The following is a 14,215-nucleotide window of genomic DNA, read 5'->3' as shown; positions in this document are numbered from 1 at the left end:
TTTCGTCGCCGTTTCATTCGATTTTGCTCTGTTTTCCAACAACTGCGAAATACAAATAGCCGAATAGACTACTACTTTATCGCCTACAACCATACCACGTTGAATGCACCCGATCTCGTTCGATCTCGGAAGTTAAGCAATGTCGGGCTCGGTTAGTACTTGCATGGGTGACCGGCTGGGAATACCGAGTGTCGTAGGCTTTTCGTCGCCGTTTCATTCGATTTTGCTTTGTTTTCCAACAACTGCGAAATACAAATAGCCGAATAGACTACTACTTTATCGCCTACAACCATACCACGTTGAATGCACCCGATCTCCTTCGATCTCGGAAGTTAAGCAATGTCGGGCTCGGTTAGTACTTGCATGGGTGACCGGCTGGGAATACCGAGTGTCGTAGGCTTTTCGTCGCCGTTTCATTCGATTTTGCTCTGTTTTCCAACAACTGCGAAATACAAATAGCCGAATAGACTACTACTTTATCGCCTACAACCATACCACGTTGAATGCACCCGATCTCGTTCGATCTCGGAAGTTAAGCAATGTCGGGCTCGGTTAGTACTTACATGGGTGACCGGATGGGAATACCGAGTGTCGTAGGCTTTTCGTCGCCGTTTCATTCGATTTTGCTCTGTTTTCCAACAACTGCGAAATACAAATAGCCGAATAGACTACTACTTTATCGCCTACAACAATACCACGTTGAATGCACCCGATCTCGTTCGATCTCGGAAGTTAAGCAATGTCGGGCTCGGTTAGTACTTGCATGGGTGACCGGCTTGGAATACCGAGTGTCGTAGGCTTTTCGTCGCCGTTTCATTCGATTTTGCTCTGTTTTCCAACAAATGCGAAATACAAATAGCCGAATAGACTACTACTTTATCGCCTACAACCATACCACGTTGAATGCACCCGATCTCGTTCGATCTCGGAAGTTAAGCAATGTCGGGCTCGGTTAGTACTTGCATGGGTGACCGGCTGGGAATACCGAGTGTCGTAGGCTTTTCGTCGCCGTTTCGTTCGATTTTGCTCTGTTTTCCAACAACTGCGAAATACAAATAGCCGAATAGACTACTGCTTTATCGCCTACAACCATACCACGTTGAATGCACCCGATCTCGTTCGATCTCGGAAGTTAAGCAATGTCGGGCGCGGTTAGTACTTGCATGGGTGACCTGCTGGGAATACCGAGTGTCGTAGGCTTTTCGTCGCCGTTTCATTCGATTTTGCTCTGTTTTCCAACAACTGCGAAATACAAATAGCCGAATAGACTACTACTTTATCGCCTACAACCATACCACGTTGAATGCACTCGATCTCGGAAGTTAAGCAATGTCGGGCTCGGTTAGTACTTGCATGGGTGACCGGCTGGGAATACCGAGTGTCGTAGGCTTTTTGTCGCCGTTTCATTCGATTTTGCTCTGTTTTCCAACAACTGCGAAATACAAATAGCCGAATAGACTACTACTTTATCGCCTACAATCATACCACGTTGAATGCACCCGTTATCGTTCGATCTCGGAAGTTAAGCAATGTCAGGCTCGGTTAGTACTTGCATGGGTGACCGGCTGGGAATACCGAGTGTCGTAGGCTTTTCGTCGCCGTTTCATTCGATTTTGCTCTGTTTTCCAACAACTGCGAAATACAAATAGCCGAATAGACTACTACTTTATCGCCTACAACCATACCACGTTGAATGCAAACCATATCGTTCGATCTCGGGAGTTAAGCAATGTCGGGCTCGGTTAGTACTTGCATGGGTGACCGGCTGGGAATACCGAGTGTCGTAGGCTTTTCGTCGCCGTTTCATTCGATTTTGCTCTGTTTTCCAACAACTGCGAAATACAAATAGCCGAATAGACTACTACTTTATCGCCTACAACCATACCACGTTGAATGCACCCGATCTCGTTCGATCTCGGAAGTTAAGCAATGTCGGGCTCGGTTAGTACTTGCATGGGTGACCGGCTGGGAATACCGAGTGTCGTAGGCTTTTTGTCGCCGTTTCATTCGATTTTGCTCTGTTTTCCAACAACTGCGAAATACAAATAGCCGAATAGATTACTACTTTATCGCCTACAACCATACCACGTTGAATGCACCCGTTATCGTTCGATCTCGGAAGTTAAGCAATGTCAGGCTCGGTTAGTACTTGCATAGGTGACCGGCTGGGAATACCGAGTGTCGTAGGCTTTTCGTCGCCGTTTCATTCGATTTTGCTCTGTTTTCCAACAACTGCGAAATACAAATAGCCGAATAGACTACTACTTTATCGCCTACAACCATACCACGTTGAATGCACTCGATCTCGGAAGTTAAGCAATGTCGGGCTCGGTTAGTACTTGCATGGGTGACCGGCTGGGAATACCGAGTGTCGTAGGCTTTTTGTCGCCGTTTCATTCGATTTTGCTCTGTTTTCCAACAACTGCGAAATACAAATAGCCGAATAGACTACTACTTTATCGCCTACAACCATACCACGTTGAATGCACCCGATCTCCTTCGATCTCGGAAGTTAAGCAATGTCGGGCTCGGTTAGTACTTGCATGGGTGACCGGCTGGGAATACCGAGTGTCGTAGGCTTTTCGTCGCCGTTTCATTCGATTTTGCTCTGTTTTCCAACAACTGCGAAATACAAATAGCCGAATAGACTACTACTTTATCGCCTACAACCATACCACGTTGAATGCACCCGATCTCGTTCGATCTCGGAAGTTAAGCAATGTCGGGCTCGGTTAGTACTTGCATGGGTGACCGGCTGGGAATACCGAGTGTCGTAGGCTTTTCGTCGCCGTTTCATTCGATTTTGCTCTGTTTTCCAACAACTGCGAAATACAAATAGCCGAATAGACTACTACTTTATCGCCTACAACAATACCACGTTGAATGCACCCGATCTCGTTCGATCTCGGAAGTTAAGCAATGTCGGGCTCGGTTAGTACTTGCATGGGTGACCGGCTGGGAATACCGAGTGTCGTAGGCTTTTCGTCGCCGTTTCATTCGATTTTGCTCTGTTTTCCAACAAATGCGAAATACAAATAGCCGAATAGACTACTACTTTATCGCCTACAACCATACCACGTTGAATGCACCCGATCTCGTTCGATCTCGGAAGTTAAGCAATGTCGGGCTCGGTTAGTACTTGCATGGGTGACCGGCTGGGAATACCGAGTGTCGTAGGCTTTTCGTCGCCGTTTCGTTCGATTTTGCTCTGTTTTCCAACAACTGCGAAATACAAATAGCCGAATAGACTACTACTTTATCACCTACAACAATACCACGTTGAATGCACCCGATCTCGTTCGATCTCGGAAGTTAAGCAATGTCGGGCTCGGTTAGTACTTGCATGGGTGACCTGCTGGGAATACCGAGTGTCGTAGGCTTTTCGTCGCCGTTTCATTCGATTTTGCTCTGTTTTCCAACAACTGCGAAATACAAATAGCCGAATAGACTACTACTTTTTCGCCTACAACCATACCACGTTGAATGCACTCGATCTCGGAAGTTAAGCAATGTCGGGCTCGGTTAGTACTTGCATGGGTGACCGGCTGGGAATACCGAGTGTCGTAGGCTTTTTGTCGCCGTTTCATTCGATTTTGCTCTGTTTTCCAACAACTGCGAAATACAAATAGCCGAATAGACTACTACTTTATCGCCTACAACCATACCACGTTGAATGCACCCGTTATCGTTCGATCTCGGAAGTTAAGCAATGTCGGGCTCGGTTAGTACTTGCATGGGTGACCGGCTGGGAATACCGAGTGTCGTAGGCTTTTCGTCGCCGTTTCGTTCGATTTTGCTCTGTTTTCCAACAACTGCGAAATACAAATAGCCGAATAGACTACTACTTTATCGCCTACAACAATACCACGTTGAATGCACCCGATCTCGTTCGATCTCGGAAGTTAAGCAATGTCGGGCTCGGTTAGTACTTGCATGGGTGACCTGCTGGGAATACCGAGTGTCGTAGGCTTTTCGTCGCCGTTTCATTCGATTTTGCTCTGTTTTCCAACAACTGCGAAATACAAATAGCCGAATAGACTACTACTTTTTCGCCTACAACCATACCACGTTGAATGCACTCGATCTCGGAAGTTAAGCAATGTCGGGCTCGGTTAGTACTTGCATGGGTGACCGGCTGGGAATACCGAGTGTCGTAGGCTTTTTGTCGCCGTTTCATTCGATTTTGCTCTGTTTTCCAACAACTGCGAAATACAAATAGCCGAATAGACTACTACTTTATCGCCTACAACCATACCACGTTGAATGCACCCGTTATCGTTCGATCTCGGAAGTTAAGCAATGTCAGGCTCGGTTAGTACTTGCATGGGTGACCGGCTGGGAATACCGAGTGTCGTAGGCTTTTCGTCGCCGTTTCATTCGATTTTGCTCTGTTTTCCAACAACTGCGAAATACAAATAGCCGAATAGACTACTACTTTATCGCCTACAACCATACCACGTTGAATGCACCCGATCTCGTTCGATCTCGGGAGTTAAGCAATGTCGGGCTCGGTTAGTACTTGCATGGGTGACCGGCTGGGAATACCGAGTGTCGTAGGCTTTTCGTCGCCGTTTCATTCGATTTTGCTCTGTTTTCCAACAACTGCGAAATACAAATAGCCGAATAGACTACTACTTTATCGCCTACAACCATACCACGTTGAATGCACCCGATCTCGTTCGATCTCGGAAGTTAAGCAATGTCGGGCTCGGTTAGTACTTGCATGGGTGACCGGCTGGGAATACCGAGTGTCGTAGGCTTTTTGTCGCCGTTTCATTCGATTTTGCTCTGTTTTCCAACAACTGCGAAATACAAATAGCCGAATAGATTACTACTTTATCGCCTACAACCATACCACGTTGAATGCACCCGTTATCGTTCGATCTCGGAAGTTAAGCAATGTCAGGCTCGGTTAGTACTTGCATAGGTGACCGGCTGGGAATACCGAGTGTCGTAGGTTTTTCGTCGCCGTTTCATTCGATTTTGCTCTGTTTTCCAACAACTGCGAAATACAAATAGCCAAATAGACTACTACTTTATCGCCTACAACCATACCACGTTGAATGCACCCGATCTCGGAAGTTAAGCAATGTCGTGCTCGGTTAGTACTTGCATGGGTGACCGGCTGGGAATACCGAGTGTCGTAGGCTTTTCGTCGCAGTTTCATTCGATTTTGCTCTGTTTTCTAACAATTGCGAAATACAAATAGCCGAATAGACTACTACTTTATCGCCTACAAGCATACCACGTTGAATGCACCCGATCTTGTTCGATCTCGGAAGTTAAGCAATGTCGGGCTTGGTTAGTACTTGCATGGGTGACCGGCTGGGAATACCGAGTGTCGTAGGCTTTTCGTCGCCGTTTCATTTGATTTTGCTCTGTTTTCTAACAACTGGGAAATACAAATAGCCGAATAGACTACTACTTTATAGCCTACAACCATACCACGATGAATGCACCCGATCTCGTTCGATCTCGGAAGTTAAGCAATGTCGTTCTCGGTTAGTACTTGCATGGGTGACCGGCTAGGAATACCGAGTGTCGTAGGCTTTTTTTTCGTCGCCGTTCCATTCGTTTTTGCTCTGTTTTCCAACAACTGCGAAATACAAATAGCCGAATAGACTACTACTTTATCGCCTACAACCATACCACGTTGAATGCACCCGATCTGGTTCGATCTCGGAAGTTAAGCAATGTCGGGCTCGGTTATTACTTGCATGGGTGACCGGCTGGGAATACCGAGTGTCGTAGGCTTTTCGTCGCCGTTTCATTCGATTTTGCTCTGTTTTCCAACAACTGCGAAATACAAATAGCCGAATAGACTACTACTTTATCGCCTACAAACATACCACGTTGAATGCACCCGATCTCGTTCGATCTCGGAAGTTAAGCAATGTCGGGCTCGGTTAGTACTTGCATGGGTGACCGGCTGGGAATACCGAGTGTCGTAGGCTTTTTGTCGCCGTTTCATTCGATTTTGCTCTGTTTTCCAACAACTGCGAAATACAAATAGCCGAATAGACTACTACTTTATCGCCTACAAACATACCACGTTGAATGCACCCGATCTCGTTCGATCTCGGAAGTTAAGCAATGTCGGGCTCGGTTAGTACTTGCATGGGTGACCGGCTGGGAATACCGAGTGTCGTAGGCTTTTTGTCGCCGTTTCATTCGATTTTGCTCTGTTTTCCAACAACTGCGAAATACAAATAGCCGAATAGACTACTACTTTATCGCCTACAACCATACCACGTTGAATGCACTCGATCTCGGAAGTTAAGCAATGTCGGGCTCGGTTAGTACTTGCATGGGTGACCGGCTGGGAATACCGAGTGTCGTAGGCTTTTTGTCGCCGTTTCATTCGATTTTGCTCTGTTTTCCAACAACTGCGAAATACAAATAGCCGAATAGACTACTACTTTATCGCCTACAACCATACCACGTTGAATGCACCCGTTATCGTTCGATCTCGGAAGTTAAGCAATGTCAGGCTCGGTTAGTACTTGCATAGGTGACCGGCTGGGAATACCGAGTGTCGTAGGCTTTTCGTCGCCGTTTCATTCGATTTTGCTCTGTTTTCCAACAACTGCAAAATACAAATAGCCGAATAGACTACTACTTTATTGCCTACAACCATACCACGTTGAATGCACCCGATCTCGTTCGATCTCGGAAGTTAAGCAATGTCGGGCTCGGTTAGTACTTGCATGGGTGACCGGCTGGGAATACCGAGTGTCGTAGGCTTTTCGTCGCCGTTTCATTCGATTTTGCTCTGTTTTCCAACAACTGCGAAATACAAATAGCCGAATAGACTACTACTTTATCGCCTACAACCATACCACGTTGAATGCACCCGATCTCGTTCGATCTCGGAAGCTAAGCAATGTCGGGCTCGGTTAGTACTTGCATGGGTGACCGGCTGGGAATACCGAGTGTCGTAGGCTTTTCGTCGCCGTTTCATTCGATTTTGCTCTGTTTTCCAACAACTGCGAAATACAAATAGCCGAATAGACTACTACTTTATCGCCTACAACCATACCACGTTGAATGCACCCGATCTCGTTCGATCTCGGAAGTTAAGCAATGTCGGGCTCGGTTAGTACTTGCATGGGTGACCGGCTGGGAATACCGAGTGTCGTAGGCTTTTCGTCGCCGTTTCATTCGATTTTGCTCTGTTTTCCAACAACTGCGAAATACAAAGAGCCGAATAGACTACTACTTTATCGCCTACAACCATACCACGTTGAGTGCACCCGATCTCGTTCGATCTCGGAAGCTAAGCAATGTCGGGCTCGGTTAGTACTTGCATGGGTGACCGGCTGGGAATACCGAGTGTCGTAGGCTTTTCGTCGCCGTTTCATTCGATTTTGCTCTGTTTTCCAACAACTGCGAAATACAAATAGCCGAATAGACTACTACTTTATCACCTACAACCATACCACGTTGAATGCACCCGATCTCGTTCGATCTCGGAAGTTAAGCAATGTCGGGCTCGGTTAGTACTTGCATGGGTGACCGGCTGGGAATACCGAGTGTCGTAGGCTTTTCGTCGCCGTTTCATTCGATTTTGCTCTGCTTTCCAACAACTGCGAAATACAAATAGCCGAATAGACTACTACTTTATCGCCTACAACCATACCACGTTGAATGCACCCGATTTCGTTCGATCTCGGAATTTAAGCAATGTCGGGCTCGGTTAGTACTTGCATGGGTGACCGGCTGGGAATACCGAGTGTCGTAGGCTTTTCGTCGCCGTTTCATTCGATTTTGCTCTGTTTTTCAACAACTGCAAAATACAAATAGCCGAATAGACTACTACTTTATCGCCTACAACCATACCACGTTGAATGCACCCGATCTCGTTCGATCTCGGAAGTTAAGCAATGTCGGGCTCGGTTAGTACTTGCATGGGTGACCGGCTGGGAATACCGAGTGTCGTAGGCTTTTCGTCGCCGTTTCATTCGATTTTGCTCTGTTTTCCAACAACTGCGAAATACAAATAGCCGAATAGACTACTACTTTATCGCCTACAACCATACCACGTTGAATGCACCCGATCTCGGTCGATCTCGGAAGTTAAGCAATGTCGGGCTCGGTTAGTACTTGCATGGGTGACCGGCTGGGAATACCGAGTGTCGTAGGCTTTTCGTCGCCGTTTCGTTCGATTTTGCTCTGCTTTCCAACAACTGCGAAATACAAATAGCCGAATAGACTACTACTTTATCGCCTACAACCATACCACGTAGAATGCACCCGATCTCGTCGATCTCGGAAGTTAAGCAATGTCGGGTTCGGTTAGTACTTGCATGGGTGACCGGCTGGGAATACCGAGTGTCGTAAGCTTTCCGTCGTCGTTTCATTCCATTTTGCTCTGTTTTCTAACAATTGCGAAATACAAATAGCCGAATAGACTATTACTTTATCGCCTACGACCATACCACGTTGAATGCACCCGGTCTTGTTCGATCTCGGAAGTTAAGCAATGTCGGGCTTGGTTAGTACTTGCATGGGTGACCGGCTGGGAATACCGAGTGTCGTAGGCTTTTCGTCGCCGTTTCATTCGATTTTGCTCTGCTTTCCAACAACTGCGAAATACAAATAGCCGAATAGACTACTACTTTATCGCCTACAACCATACCACGTTGAATGCACCCGATCTCGTTCGATCTCGGAAGTTAAGCAATGTCGGGCTCGGTTAGTACCTGCATGGGTGACCGGCTGGGAATACCGAGTGTCGTAGGCTTTTCGTCGCCGTTTCATTCGATTTTGCTCTGTTTTTCAACAACTGCGAAATACAAATAGCCGAATAGACTACTACTTTATCGCCTACAACCATACCACGTTGAATGCACCCGATCTCGTTCGATCTCGGAAGTAAAGCAATGTCGGGCTCGGTTAGTACTTGCATGGGTGACCGGCTGGGAATACCGAGTGTCGTAGGCTTTTCGTCGCCGTTTCATTCGATTTTGCTCTGTTTTCCAACAACTGCGAAATACAAATAGCCGAATAGACTACTACTTTATCGCCTACAACCATACCACGTTGAATGCACCCGATCTCGTTCGATCTCGGAAGTTAAGCAATGTCGGGCTCGGTTAGTACTTGCATGGGTGACCGGCTGGGAATACCGAGTGTCGTAGGCTTTTCGTCGCCGTTTCGTTCGATTTTGCTCTGCTTTCCAACAACTGCGAAATACAAATAGCCGAATAGACTACTACTTTATTGCCTACAACCATACCATGTTGAATGCACCCGATCTCGTCGATCTCGGAAGTTAAGCAATGTCGGGTTCGGTTAGTACTTGCATGGGTGGCCGGCTAGGAATACCGAGTGTCGTAGGCTTTTTTTTCGTCGCCGTTCCATTCGTTTTTTCTCTGTTTTCTAACAACTGCAAAATACAAATAGCAGAACAGACTACTACTTTATCGACTACAACCATACCACGTTGAATGCACCCGATCTCGTTCGATCTCGGAAGTTAAGCAATGTCGGGCTCGGTTAGTACTTGCATGGGTGACCGGCTGGGAATACCGAGTGTCGTAGGCTTTTCGTCGCCGCTTCATTCGATTTTGCTCTGTTTTCCAACAACTGCGAAATACAAATAGCCGAATAGACTACTACTTTATCGCCTACAACCATACCACGTTGAATGCACCCGATCTCGTTCGATCTCGGAAGTTAAGCAATGTCGGGCTCGGTTAGTACTTGCATGGGTGACCGGCTGGGAATACCGAGTGTCGTAGGCTTTTCGTCGCCGTTTCATTCGATTTTGCTCTGTTTTCCAACAACTGCGAAATACAAATAGCCGAATAGACTACTACTTTATCGCCTACAATCATACCACGTTGAATGCACCCGATCTCGTTCGAACTCGGAAGTTAAGCAATGTCGGGCTCGGTTAGTACTTGCATGGGTGACCGGCTGGGAATACCGAGTGTCGTAGGCTTTTCGTCGCCCTTTCATTCGATTTTGCTCTGTTTTCCAACAACTGCGAAATACAAATAGCCGAATAGACTACTACTTTATCGCCTACAACCATACCACGTTGAATGCACCCGATCTCGTTCGATCTCGGAAGTTAAGCAATGTCGGGCTCGGTTAGTACTTGCATCGGTGACCGGCTGGGAATACCGAGTGTCGTAGGCTTTTCGTCGCCGTTTCATTCGATTTTGCTCTGTTTTCCAACAACTGCGAAATACAAATAGCCGAATAGACTACTACTTTATCGCCTACAACCATACCACGTTGAATGCACCAGATCTCGTCGATCTCGGAAGTTAAGCAATGTCGGGTTCGGTTAGTACTTGCATGGGTGACCGGCTGGGAATACCGAGTGTCGTAAGCTTTTCGTCGTCGTTTCATTCGATTTTGCTGTGTTTTCTAACAACTGCGAAATACAAATAGCCGAATAAACTACTACTTTATCGCCTACAACCATACCACGTTGAATGCACCCGATCTTGTTCGATCTCGGAAGTTAAGCAATGTCGGGCTTGGTTAGTACTTGCATGGGTGACCGGCTGGGAATACCGAGTGTCGTAGGCTTTTCGTCGCCGTTTCATTCGATTTTGCTCTGTTTTCTAACAACTGCGAAATACAAATAGCCGAATAGACTACTACTTTATTGCCTACAACCATACCACGTTGAATGCACTCAATCTCGTTCGATCTCGGAAGTTAAGCAATGTCGGGCTCGGTTAGTACTTGCATGGGTGACCGGCTGGGAATACTGAGTGTCGTAGGCTTTTCGTCGCCGTTTCATTCCAGTTTGCTCTGTTTTCTAACAACTGCGAAATACAAATAGCCGAATAGACTACTACTTTATTGCCTACAACCATACCACGTTGAATGCACCCGATCTCGTTCGATCTCGGAAGTTAAGCAATGTCGGGCTCGGTTAGTACTTGCATGGGTGACCGGCTGGGAATACCGAGTGTCGTAGGCTTTTTTTTCGTCGCCGTTCCATTCGTTTTTTCTCTAATTTCTAACAACTGCAAAATACAAATAGCAGAACAGACTACTACTTTATCGACTACAACCATACCACGTTGAATGCACCCGATCTCGTTCGATCTCGGAAGTTAAGCAATGTCGGGCTCGATTAGTACTTGCATGGGTGACCGGCTGGGAATATCGAGTGTCGTAGGCTTTTTGTCGCCGCTTCATTCGATTTTGCTCTGTTTTCCAACAACTGCGAAATACAAATAGCCGAATAGACTACTACTTTATCGCCTACAACCATACCACGTTGAATGCACCCAATCTCGTTCGATCTCGGAAGTTAAGCAATGTCGGGCTCGGTTAGTACTTGCATGGGTGACCGGCTGGGAATACCGAGTGTCGTAGGCTTTTCGTCGCCGTTTCATTCGATTTTGCTCTGTTTTCCAACAACTGCGAAATACAAATAGCCGAATAGACTACTACTTTATCGCCTACAACCATACCACGTTGAATGCACCCGATCTCGTTCGATCTCGGAAGTTAAGCAATGTCGGGCTCGGTTAGTACTTGCATGGGTGACCGGCTGGGAATACCGAGTGTCGTAGGCTTTTCGTCGCCGTTTCATTCGATTTTGCTCTGTTTTCCAACAACTGCGAAATACAAATAGCCGAATAGACTACTACTTTATCGCCTACAACCATACCACGTTGAATGCACCCGATCTCGTTCGATCTCGGAAGTTAAGCAATGTCGGGCTCGGTTAGTACTTGCATGGGTGACCGGCTGGGAATACCGAGTGTCGTAGGCTTTTCGTCGCCGTTTCATTCGATTTTGCTCTGTTTTCCAACAACTGCGAAATACAAATAACCGAATAGACTACTACTTTTTCGCCTACAACCATACCACGTTGAATGCACCCGTTATCGTTCGATCTCGGAAGTTAAGCAATGTCGGGCTCGGTTAGTACTTGCTTGGGTGACCGGCTGGGATTACCGAGTGTCGTAGGCTTTTTGTCGCCGTTTCATTCGATTTTGCTCTGTTTTCCAACAACTGCGAAATACAAATAGCCGAATAGACTACTACTTTATCGCCTACAACCATACCACGTTGAATGCACCCGATCTCGTTCGATCTCGGAAGTTAAGCAATGTCGGGCTCGGTTAGTACTTGCATGGGTGACCGGCTGGGAATACCGAGTGTCGTAGGCTTCTCGTCGCCGTTTCATTCGATTTTGCTCTGTTTTCCAACAACTGCGAAATACAAATAGCCGAATAGACTACTGCTTTATCGCCTACAACCAAACCACGTTGAATGCACCCGATCTCGTTCGATCTCGGAAGTTAAGCAATGTCGGGCTCGGTCAGTACTTGCATGGGTGACCGGTTGGGAATACCGAGTGTCGTAGGCTTTTTGTCGCCGTTTCATTCGATTTTGCTCTGTTTTCCAACAACTGCGATATACAAATAGCCGAATAGATACTACTATATCGCCTACAACCATACCACGTTGAATGCACCCGATCTCGTAAGTTAAGCAATGTCGGGCTCGGTTAGTACTTGCATGGGTGACCGGCTGGGAATACCGAGTGTCGTAGGCTTTTTTTTCGTCGCCGTTCCATTCGTTTTTGCTCTGTTTTCCAACAACTGCGAAATACAAATAGCCGAATAGACTACTACTTTATCGCCTACAACCATACCACGTTGAATGCACCCGATCTCGTTCGATCTCTGAAGTTAAGCAATGTCGGGCTCGGTTAGTACTTGCATGGGTGACCGGCTGGGAATACCGAGTGTCGTAGGCTTTTCGTCGCCGTTTCATTCGATTTTGCTCTGTTTTCCAACAACTGCGAAATACAAATAGCCGAATAGACTACTACTTTATCGTCTACAACCATACCACGTTGAATGCACCCGATCTCGTCGATCTCGGAAGTTAAGCAATGTCGGGTTCGGTTAGTACTTGCATGGGTGACCGGCTGGGAATACCGAGTGTCGTAAGCTTTTCGTCGTCGTTTCATTCGATTTTGCTTTGTTTTCTAACAATTGCGAAATACAAATAGCCGAATAGACTACTACTTTATCGCCTACAACCATACCACGTTGAATGCACCCGATCTTGTTCGATCTCGGAAGTTAAGCAATGTCGGGCTTGGTTAGTACTTGCATGGGTGACCGGCTGGGAATACCGAGTGTCGTAGGCTTTTCGTCGCCGTTTCATTCGATTTTGCTCTGCTTTCCAACAACCGCGAAATACAAATAGCCGAATAGACTACTACTTTATCGCCTACAACCATACCACGTTGAATGCACCCGATCTCGTTCGATCTCGGAAGTTAAGCAATGTCGGGCTCGGTTAGTACCTGCATGGGTGACCGGCTGGGAATACCGAGTGTCGTAGGCTTTTCGTCGCCGTTTCATTCGATTTTGCTCTGTTTTTCAACAACTGCGAAATACAAATAGCCGAATAGACTACTACTTTATTGCCTACAACCATACCACGTTGAATGCACCCGATCTCGTTCGATCTCGGAAGTTAAGCAATGTCGGGCTCGGTTAGTACTTGCATGGGTGACCGGCTGGGAATACCGAGTGTCGTAGGCTTTTCGTCGCCGTTTCATTCGATTTTGCTCTGTTTTCCAACAACTGCGAAATACAAATAGCCGAATAGACTACTACTTTATCGCCTACAACCATACCACGTTGAATGCACCCGATCTCGTTCGATCTCGGAAGTTAAGCAATGTCGGGCTCGGTTAGTACTTGCATGGGTGACCGGCTGGGAATACCGAGTGTCGTAGGCTTTTCGTCGCCGTTTCGTTCGATTTTGCTCTGCTTTCCAACAACTGCGAAATACAAATAGCCGAATAGACTACTACTTTATCGCCTACAACCATACCATGTTGAATGCACCCGATCTCGTCGATCTCGGAAGTTAAGCAATGTCGGGTTCGGTTAGTACTTGCATGGGTGACCGGCGGGGAATACCGAGTGTCGTAAGCTTTTCGTCGTCGTTTCATTCGATTTTGCTCTGTTTTCTAACAATTGCGAAATACAAATAGCCGAATAGACTACTACTTTATCGCCTACAACCATACCACGTTGAATGCACCCGATCTCGTCGATCTCGGAAGTTAAGCAATGTCGGGTTCGGTTAGTACTTGCATGGGTGACCGGCTGGGAATACCGAGTGTCGTAAGCTTTTCGTCGTCGTTTCATTCGATTTTGCTGTGTTTTCTAACAACTGCGAAATACAAATAGCCGAATAGACTACTACT

At 46.7% G+C, this 14,215-nt stretch overlaps 47 non-coding genes and 24 pseudogenes across 47 annotated transcripts; all 71 read left to right on the top strand.

The window, feature by feature from the left end:
• The first annotated feature begins 81 nt into the window (after nucleotides 1–81).
• LOC144412455 (5S ribosomal RNA) lies at nucleotides 82–200 on the top strand. The gene has a single exon (XR_013469076.1). It is a non-coding gene; the product is annotated as a 5S ribosomal RNA (ribosomal RNA).
• An 81-nt stretch (nucleotides 201–281) lies between these two features.
• LOC144414901 (5S ribosomal RNA) lies at nucleotides 282–400 on the top strand. The gene has a single exon (XR_013470792.1). It is a non-coding gene; the product is annotated as a 5S ribosomal RNA (ribosomal RNA).
• An 81-nt stretch (nucleotides 401–481) lies between these two features.
• Nucleotides 482–600, top strand: LOC144414772 (5S ribosomal RNA). The gene has a single exon (XR_013470662.1). It is a non-coding gene; the product is annotated as a 5S ribosomal RNA (ribosomal RNA).
• An 81-nt stretch (nucleotides 601–681) lies between these two features.
• LOC144416457 (5S ribosomal RNA) lies at nucleotides 682–800 on the top strand. The gene has a single exon (XR_013472350.1). It is a non-coding gene; the product is annotated as a 5S ribosomal RNA (ribosomal RNA).
• An 81-nt stretch (nucleotides 801–881) lies between these two features.
• Nucleotides 882–1,000, top strand: LOC144412444 (5S ribosomal RNA). Its single transcript, XR_013469075.1, has one exon. It is a non-coding gene; the product is annotated as a 5S ribosomal RNA (ribosomal RNA).
• An 81-nt stretch (nucleotides 1,001–1,081) lies between these two features.
• LOC144415145 (5S ribosomal RNA) lies at nucleotides 1,082–1,200 on the top strand. Its single transcript, XR_013471037.1, has one exon. It is a non-coding gene; the product is annotated as a 5S ribosomal RNA (ribosomal RNA).
• Nucleotides 1,201–1,281: 81 nt separating this feature from the next.
• Nucleotides 1,282–1,390, top strand: LOC144412319 (5S ribosomal RNA; annotated as a pseudogene).
• An 81-nt stretch (nucleotides 1,391–1,471) lies between these two features.
• On the top strand, nucleotides 1,472–1,590 carry LOC144412198 (5S ribosomal RNA; annotated as a pseudogene).
• Nucleotides 1,591–1,671: 81 nt separating this feature from the next.
• Nucleotides 1,672–1,790, top strand: LOC144413039 (5S ribosomal RNA; annotated as a pseudogene).
• An 81-nt stretch (nucleotides 1,791–1,871) lies between these two features.
• Nucleotides 1,872–1,990, top strand: LOC144412433 (5S ribosomal RNA). Its single transcript, XR_013469074.1, has one exon. It is a non-coding gene; the product is annotated as a 5S ribosomal RNA (ribosomal RNA).
• Nucleotides 1,991–2,071: 81 nt separating this feature from the next.
• On the top strand, nucleotides 2,072–2,190 carry LOC144412658 (5S ribosomal RNA; annotated as a pseudogene).
• Nucleotides 2,191–2,271: 81 nt separating this feature from the next.
• On the top strand, nucleotides 2,272–2,380 carry LOC144412318 (5S ribosomal RNA; annotated as a pseudogene).
• An 81-nt stretch (nucleotides 2,381–2,461) lies between these two features.
• Nucleotides 2,462–2,580, top strand: LOC144414900 (5S ribosomal RNA). The gene has a single exon (XR_013470791.1). It is a non-coding gene; the product is annotated as a 5S ribosomal RNA (ribosomal RNA).
• An 81-nt stretch (nucleotides 2,581–2,661) lies between these two features.
• Nucleotides 2,662–2,780, top strand: LOC144412422 (5S ribosomal RNA). Its single transcript, XR_013469073.1, has one exon. It is a non-coding gene; the product is annotated as a 5S ribosomal RNA (ribosomal RNA).
• An 81-nt stretch (nucleotides 2,781–2,861) lies between these two features.
• Nucleotides 2,862–2,980, top strand: LOC144414895 (5S ribosomal RNA). Its single transcript, XR_013470786.1, has one exon. It is a non-coding gene; the product is annotated as a 5S ribosomal RNA (ribosomal RNA).
• An 81-nt stretch (nucleotides 2,981–3,061) lies between these two features.
• On the top strand, nucleotides 3,062–3,180 carry LOC144412410 (5S ribosomal RNA). The gene has a single exon (XR_013469071.1). It is a non-coding gene; the product is annotated as a 5S ribosomal RNA (ribosomal RNA).
• An 81-nt stretch (nucleotides 3,181–3,261) lies between these two features.
• Nucleotides 3,262–3,380, top strand: LOC144416000 (5S ribosomal RNA). Its single transcript, XR_013471894.1, has one exon. It is a non-coding gene; the product is annotated as a 5S ribosomal RNA (ribosomal RNA).
• An 81-nt stretch (nucleotides 3,381–3,461) lies between these two features.
• On the top strand, nucleotides 3,462–3,570 carry LOC144412317 (5S ribosomal RNA; annotated as a pseudogene).
• An 81-nt stretch (nucleotides 3,571–3,651) lies between these two features.
• LOC144417851 (5S ribosomal RNA) lies at nucleotides 3,652–3,770 on the top strand (annotated as a pseudogene).
• An 81-nt stretch (nucleotides 3,771–3,851) lies between these two features.
• On the top strand, nucleotides 3,852–3,970 carry LOC144414674 (5S ribosomal RNA). The gene has a single exon (XR_013470564.1). It is a non-coding gene; the product is annotated as a 5S ribosomal RNA (ribosomal RNA).
• Nucleotides 3,971–4,051: 81 nt separating this feature from the next.
• Nucleotides 4,052–4,160, top strand: LOC144412316 (5S ribosomal RNA; annotated as a pseudogene).
• Nucleotides 4,161–4,241: 81 nt separating this feature from the next.
• Nucleotides 4,242–4,360, top strand: LOC144412033 (5S ribosomal RNA; annotated as a pseudogene).
• Nucleotides 4,361–4,441: 81 nt separating this feature from the next.
• On the top strand, nucleotides 4,442–4,560 carry LOC144415132 (5S ribosomal RNA). The gene has a single exon (XR_013471024.1). It is a non-coding gene; the product is annotated as a 5S ribosomal RNA (ribosomal RNA).
• Nucleotides 4,561–4,641: 81 nt separating this feature from the next.
• Nucleotides 4,642–4,760, top strand: LOC144412399 (5S ribosomal RNA). The gene has a single exon (XR_013469070.1). It is a non-coding gene; the product is annotated as a 5S ribosomal RNA (ribosomal RNA).
• An 81-nt stretch (nucleotides 4,761–4,841) lies between these two features.
• LOC144412886 (5S ribosomal RNA) lies at nucleotides 4,842–4,960 on the top strand (annotated as a pseudogene).
• An 81-nt stretch (nucleotides 4,961–5,041) lies between these two features.
• On the top strand, nucleotides 5,042–5,150 carry LOC144412860 (5S ribosomal RNA; annotated as a pseudogene).
• Nucleotides 5,151–5,231: 81 nt separating this feature from the next.
• LOC144417175 (5S ribosomal RNA) lies at nucleotides 5,232–5,350 on the top strand. The gene has a single exon (XR_013473067.1). It is a non-coding gene; the product is annotated as a 5S ribosomal RNA (ribosomal RNA).
• Nucleotides 5,351–5,431: 81 nt separating this feature from the next.
• On the top strand, nucleotides 5,432–5,550 carry LOC144411916 (5S ribosomal RNA; annotated as a pseudogene).
• An 85-nt stretch (nucleotides 5,551–5,635) lies between these two features.
• Nucleotides 5,636–5,754, top strand: LOC144417581 (5S ribosomal RNA; annotated as a pseudogene).
• Nucleotides 5,755–5,835: 81 nt separating this feature from the next.
• Nucleotides 5,836–5,954, top strand: LOC144416015 (5S ribosomal RNA). Its single transcript, XR_013471909.1, has one exon. It is a non-coding gene; the product is annotated as a 5S ribosomal RNA (ribosomal RNA).
• Nucleotides 5,955–6,035: 81 nt separating this feature from the next.
• Nucleotides 6,036–6,154, top strand: LOC144416014 (5S ribosomal RNA). Its single transcript, XR_013471908.1, has one exon. It is a non-coding gene; the product is annotated as a 5S ribosomal RNA (ribosomal RNA).
• An 81-nt stretch (nucleotides 6,155–6,235) lies between these two features.
• Nucleotides 6,236–6,344, top strand: LOC144412315 (5S ribosomal RNA; annotated as a pseudogene).
• Nucleotides 6,345–6,425: 81 nt separating this feature from the next.
• LOC144412657 (5S ribosomal RNA) lies at nucleotides 6,426–6,544 on the top strand (annotated as a pseudogene).
• An 81-nt stretch (nucleotides 6,545–6,625) lies between these two features.
• Nucleotides 6,626–6,744, top strand: LOC144412388 (5S ribosomal RNA). Its single transcript, XR_013469069.1, has one exon. It is a non-coding gene; the product is annotated as a 5S ribosomal RNA (ribosomal RNA).
• An 81-nt stretch (nucleotides 6,745–6,825) lies between these two features.
• Nucleotides 6,826–6,944, top strand: LOC144414530 (5S ribosomal RNA). Its single transcript, XR_013470420.1, has one exon. It is a non-coding gene; the product is annotated as a 5S ribosomal RNA (ribosomal RNA).
• An 81-nt stretch (nucleotides 6,945–7,025) lies between these two features.
• On the top strand, nucleotides 7,026–7,144 carry LOC144412377 (5S ribosomal RNA). The gene has a single exon (XR_013469068.1). It is a non-coding gene; the product is annotated as a 5S ribosomal RNA (ribosomal RNA).
• An 81-nt stretch (nucleotides 7,145–7,225) lies between these two features.
• On the top strand, nucleotides 7,226–7,344 carry LOC144415413 (5S ribosomal RNA). Its single transcript, XR_013471305.1, has one exon. It is a non-coding gene; the product is annotated as a 5S ribosomal RNA (ribosomal RNA).
• An 81-nt stretch (nucleotides 7,345–7,425) lies between these two features.
• On the top strand, nucleotides 7,426–7,544 carry LOC144415102 (5S ribosomal RNA). The gene has a single exon (XR_013470994.1). It is a non-coding gene; the product is annotated as a 5S ribosomal RNA (ribosomal RNA).
• An 81-nt stretch (nucleotides 7,545–7,625) lies between these two features.
• Nucleotides 7,626–7,744, top strand: LOC144417276 (5S ribosomal RNA). The gene has a single exon (XR_013473169.1). It is a non-coding gene; the product is annotated as a 5S ribosomal RNA (ribosomal RNA).
• Nucleotides 7,745–7,825: 81 nt separating this feature from the next.
• LOC144412366 (5S ribosomal RNA) lies at nucleotides 7,826–7,944 on the top strand. Its single transcript, XR_013469067.1, has one exon. It is a non-coding gene; the product is annotated as a 5S ribosomal RNA (ribosomal RNA).
• Nucleotides 7,945–8,025: 81 nt separating this feature from the next.
• LOC144416097 (5S ribosomal RNA) lies at nucleotides 8,026–8,144 on the top strand. The gene has a single exon (XR_013471991.1). It is a non-coding gene; the product is annotated as a 5S ribosomal RNA (ribosomal RNA).
• Nucleotides 8,145–8,225: 81 nt separating this feature from the next.
• Nucleotides 8,226–8,343, top strand: LOC144412165 (5S ribosomal RNA; annotated as a pseudogene).
• An 81-nt stretch (nucleotides 8,344–8,424) lies between these two features.
• On the top strand, nucleotides 8,425–8,543 carry LOC144414755 (5S ribosomal RNA). The gene has a single exon (XR_013470645.1). It is a non-coding gene; the product is annotated as a 5S ribosomal RNA (ribosomal RNA).
• Nucleotides 8,544–8,624: 81 nt separating this feature from the next.
• On the top strand, nucleotides 8,625–8,743 carry LOC144414449 (5S ribosomal RNA). The gene has a single exon (XR_013470339.1). It is a non-coding gene; the product is annotated as a 5S ribosomal RNA (ribosomal RNA).
• An 81-nt stretch (nucleotides 8,744–8,824) lies between these two features.
• LOC144415012 (5S ribosomal RNA) lies at nucleotides 8,825–8,943 on the top strand. The gene has a single exon (XR_013470904.1). It is a non-coding gene; the product is annotated as a 5S ribosomal RNA (ribosomal RNA).
• Nucleotides 8,944–9,024: 81 nt separating this feature from the next.
• On the top strand, nucleotides 9,025–9,143 carry LOC144412355 (5S ribosomal RNA). Its single transcript, XR_013469066.1, has one exon. It is a non-coding gene; the product is annotated as a 5S ribosomal RNA (ribosomal RNA).
• An 81-nt stretch (nucleotides 9,144–9,224) lies between these two features.
• LOC144412178 (5S ribosomal RNA) lies at nucleotides 9,225–9,342 on the top strand (annotated as a pseudogene).
• An 85-nt stretch (nucleotides 9,343–9,427) lies between these two features.
• Nucleotides 9,428–9,546, top strand: LOC144415256 (5S ribosomal RNA). Its single transcript, XR_013471148.1, has one exon. It is a non-coding gene; the product is annotated as a 5S ribosomal RNA (ribosomal RNA).
• Nucleotides 9,547–9,627: 81 nt separating this feature from the next.
• LOC144412344 (5S ribosomal RNA) lies at nucleotides 9,628–9,746 on the top strand. Its single transcript, XR_013469065.1, has one exon. It is a non-coding gene; the product is annotated as a 5S ribosomal RNA (ribosomal RNA).
• An 81-nt stretch (nucleotides 9,747–9,827) lies between these two features.
• On the top strand, nucleotides 9,828–9,946 carry LOC144415458 (5S ribosomal RNA). Its single transcript, XR_013471350.1, has one exon. It is a non-coding gene; the product is annotated as a 5S ribosomal RNA (ribosomal RNA).
• Nucleotides 9,947–10,027: 81 nt separating this feature from the next.
• On the top strand, nucleotides 10,028–10,146 carry LOC144416963 (5S ribosomal RNA). The gene has a single exon (XR_013472855.1). It is a non-coding gene; the product is annotated as a 5S ribosomal RNA (ribosomal RNA).
• An 81-nt stretch (nucleotides 10,147–10,227) lies between these two features.
• LOC144412227 (5S ribosomal RNA) lies at nucleotides 10,228–10,345 on the top strand (annotated as a pseudogene).
• Nucleotides 10,346–10,426: 81 nt separating this feature from the next.
• Nucleotides 10,427–10,545, top strand: LOC144415533 (5S ribosomal RNA). Its single transcript, XR_013471425.1, has one exon. It is a non-coding gene; the product is annotated as a 5S ribosomal RNA (ribosomal RNA).
• An 81-nt stretch (nucleotides 10,546–10,626) lies between these two features.
• On the top strand, nucleotides 10,627–10,745 carry LOC144417725 (5S ribosomal RNA; annotated as a pseudogene).
• Nucleotides 10,746–10,826: 81 nt separating this feature from the next.
• LOC144412333 (5S ribosomal RNA) lies at nucleotides 10,827–10,945 on the top strand. The gene has a single exon (XR_013469064.1). It is a non-coding gene; the product is annotated as a 5S ribosomal RNA (ribosomal RNA).
• Nucleotides 10,946–11,030: 85 nt separating this feature from the next.
• LOC144415430 (5S ribosomal RNA) lies at nucleotides 11,031–11,149 on the top strand. The gene has a single exon (XR_013471322.1). It is a non-coding gene; the product is annotated as a 5S ribosomal RNA (ribosomal RNA).
• Nucleotides 11,150–11,230: 81 nt separating this feature from the next.
• Nucleotides 11,231–11,349, top strand: LOC144416481 (5S ribosomal RNA). Its single transcript, XR_013472374.1, has one exon. It is a non-coding gene; the product is annotated as a 5S ribosomal RNA (ribosomal RNA).
• Nucleotides 11,350–11,430: 81 nt separating this feature from the next.
• On the top strand, nucleotides 11,431–11,549 carry LOC144412322 (5S ribosomal RNA). The gene has a single exon (XR_013469063.1). It is a non-coding gene; the product is annotated as a 5S ribosomal RNA (ribosomal RNA).
• An 81-nt stretch (nucleotides 11,550–11,630) lies between these two features.
• On the top strand, nucleotides 11,631–11,749 carry LOC144412311 (5S ribosomal RNA). Its single transcript, XR_013469062.1, has one exon. It is a non-coding gene; the product is annotated as a 5S ribosomal RNA (ribosomal RNA).
• An 81-nt stretch (nucleotides 11,750–11,830) lies between these two features.
• On the top strand, nucleotides 11,831–11,949 carry LOC144412465 (5S ribosomal RNA; annotated as a pseudogene).
• An 81-nt stretch (nucleotides 11,950–12,030) lies between these two features.
• On the top strand, nucleotides 12,031–12,149 carry LOC144412299 (5S ribosomal RNA). The gene has a single exon (XR_013469060.1). It is a non-coding gene; the product is annotated as a 5S ribosomal RNA (ribosomal RNA).
• Nucleotides 12,150–12,230: 81 nt separating this feature from the next.
• LOC144416550 (5S ribosomal RNA) lies at nucleotides 12,231–12,349 on the top strand. Its single transcript, XR_013472443.1, has one exon. It is a non-coding gene; the product is annotated as a 5S ribosomal RNA (ribosomal RNA).
• An 80-nt stretch (nucleotides 12,350–12,429) lies between these two features.
• On the top strand, nucleotides 12,430–12,538 carry LOC144412739 (5S ribosomal RNA; annotated as a pseudogene).
• An 85-nt stretch (nucleotides 12,539–12,623) lies between these two features.
• LOC144416130 (5S ribosomal RNA) lies at nucleotides 12,624–12,742 on the top strand. The gene has a single exon (XR_013472024.1). It is a non-coding gene; the product is annotated as a 5S ribosomal RNA (ribosomal RNA).
• An 81-nt stretch (nucleotides 12,743–12,823) lies between these two features.
• Nucleotides 12,824–12,941, top strand: LOC144418313 (5S ribosomal RNA; annotated as a pseudogene).
• An 81-nt stretch (nucleotides 12,942–13,022) lies between these two features.
• On the top strand, nucleotides 13,023–13,141 carry LOC144415532 (5S ribosomal RNA). Its single transcript, XR_013471424.1, has one exon. It is a non-coding gene; the product is annotated as a 5S ribosomal RNA (ribosomal RNA).
• An 81-nt stretch (nucleotides 13,142–13,222) lies between these two features.
• Nucleotides 13,223–13,341, top strand: LOC144414448 (5S ribosomal RNA). The gene has a single exon (XR_013470338.1). It is a non-coding gene; the product is annotated as a 5S ribosomal RNA (ribosomal RNA).
• An 81-nt stretch (nucleotides 13,342–13,422) lies between these two features.
• LOC144412288 (5S ribosomal RNA) lies at nucleotides 13,423–13,541 on the top strand. Its single transcript, XR_013469059.1, has one exon. It is a non-coding gene; the product is annotated as a 5S ribosomal RNA (ribosomal RNA).
• Nucleotides 13,542–13,622: 81 nt separating this feature from the next.
• On the top strand, nucleotides 13,623–13,741 carry LOC144412277 (5S ribosomal RNA). The gene has a single exon (XR_013469058.1). It is a non-coding gene; the product is annotated as a 5S ribosomal RNA (ribosomal RNA).
• An 81-nt stretch (nucleotides 13,742–13,822) lies between these two features.
• Nucleotides 13,823–13,940, top strand: LOC144412295 (5S ribosomal RNA; annotated as a pseudogene).
• Nucleotides 13,941–14,021: 81 nt separating this feature from the next.
• On the top strand, nucleotides 14,022–14,139 carry LOC144418131 (5S ribosomal RNA; annotated as a pseudogene).
• Nucleotides 14,140–14,215: the final 76 nt, after the last annotated feature.

Source organism: Styela clava, chromosome 15, assembly GCF_964204865.1.
Source record: "Styela clava chromosome 15, kaStyClav1.hap1.2, whole genome shotgun sequence".
NCBI classification, from domain to species: Eukaryota; Metazoa; Chordata; class Ascidiacea; order Stolidobranchia; family Styelidae; genus Styela; species Styela clava.
This window is presented reverse-complemented; position numbering and strand designations above follow the sequence as displayed.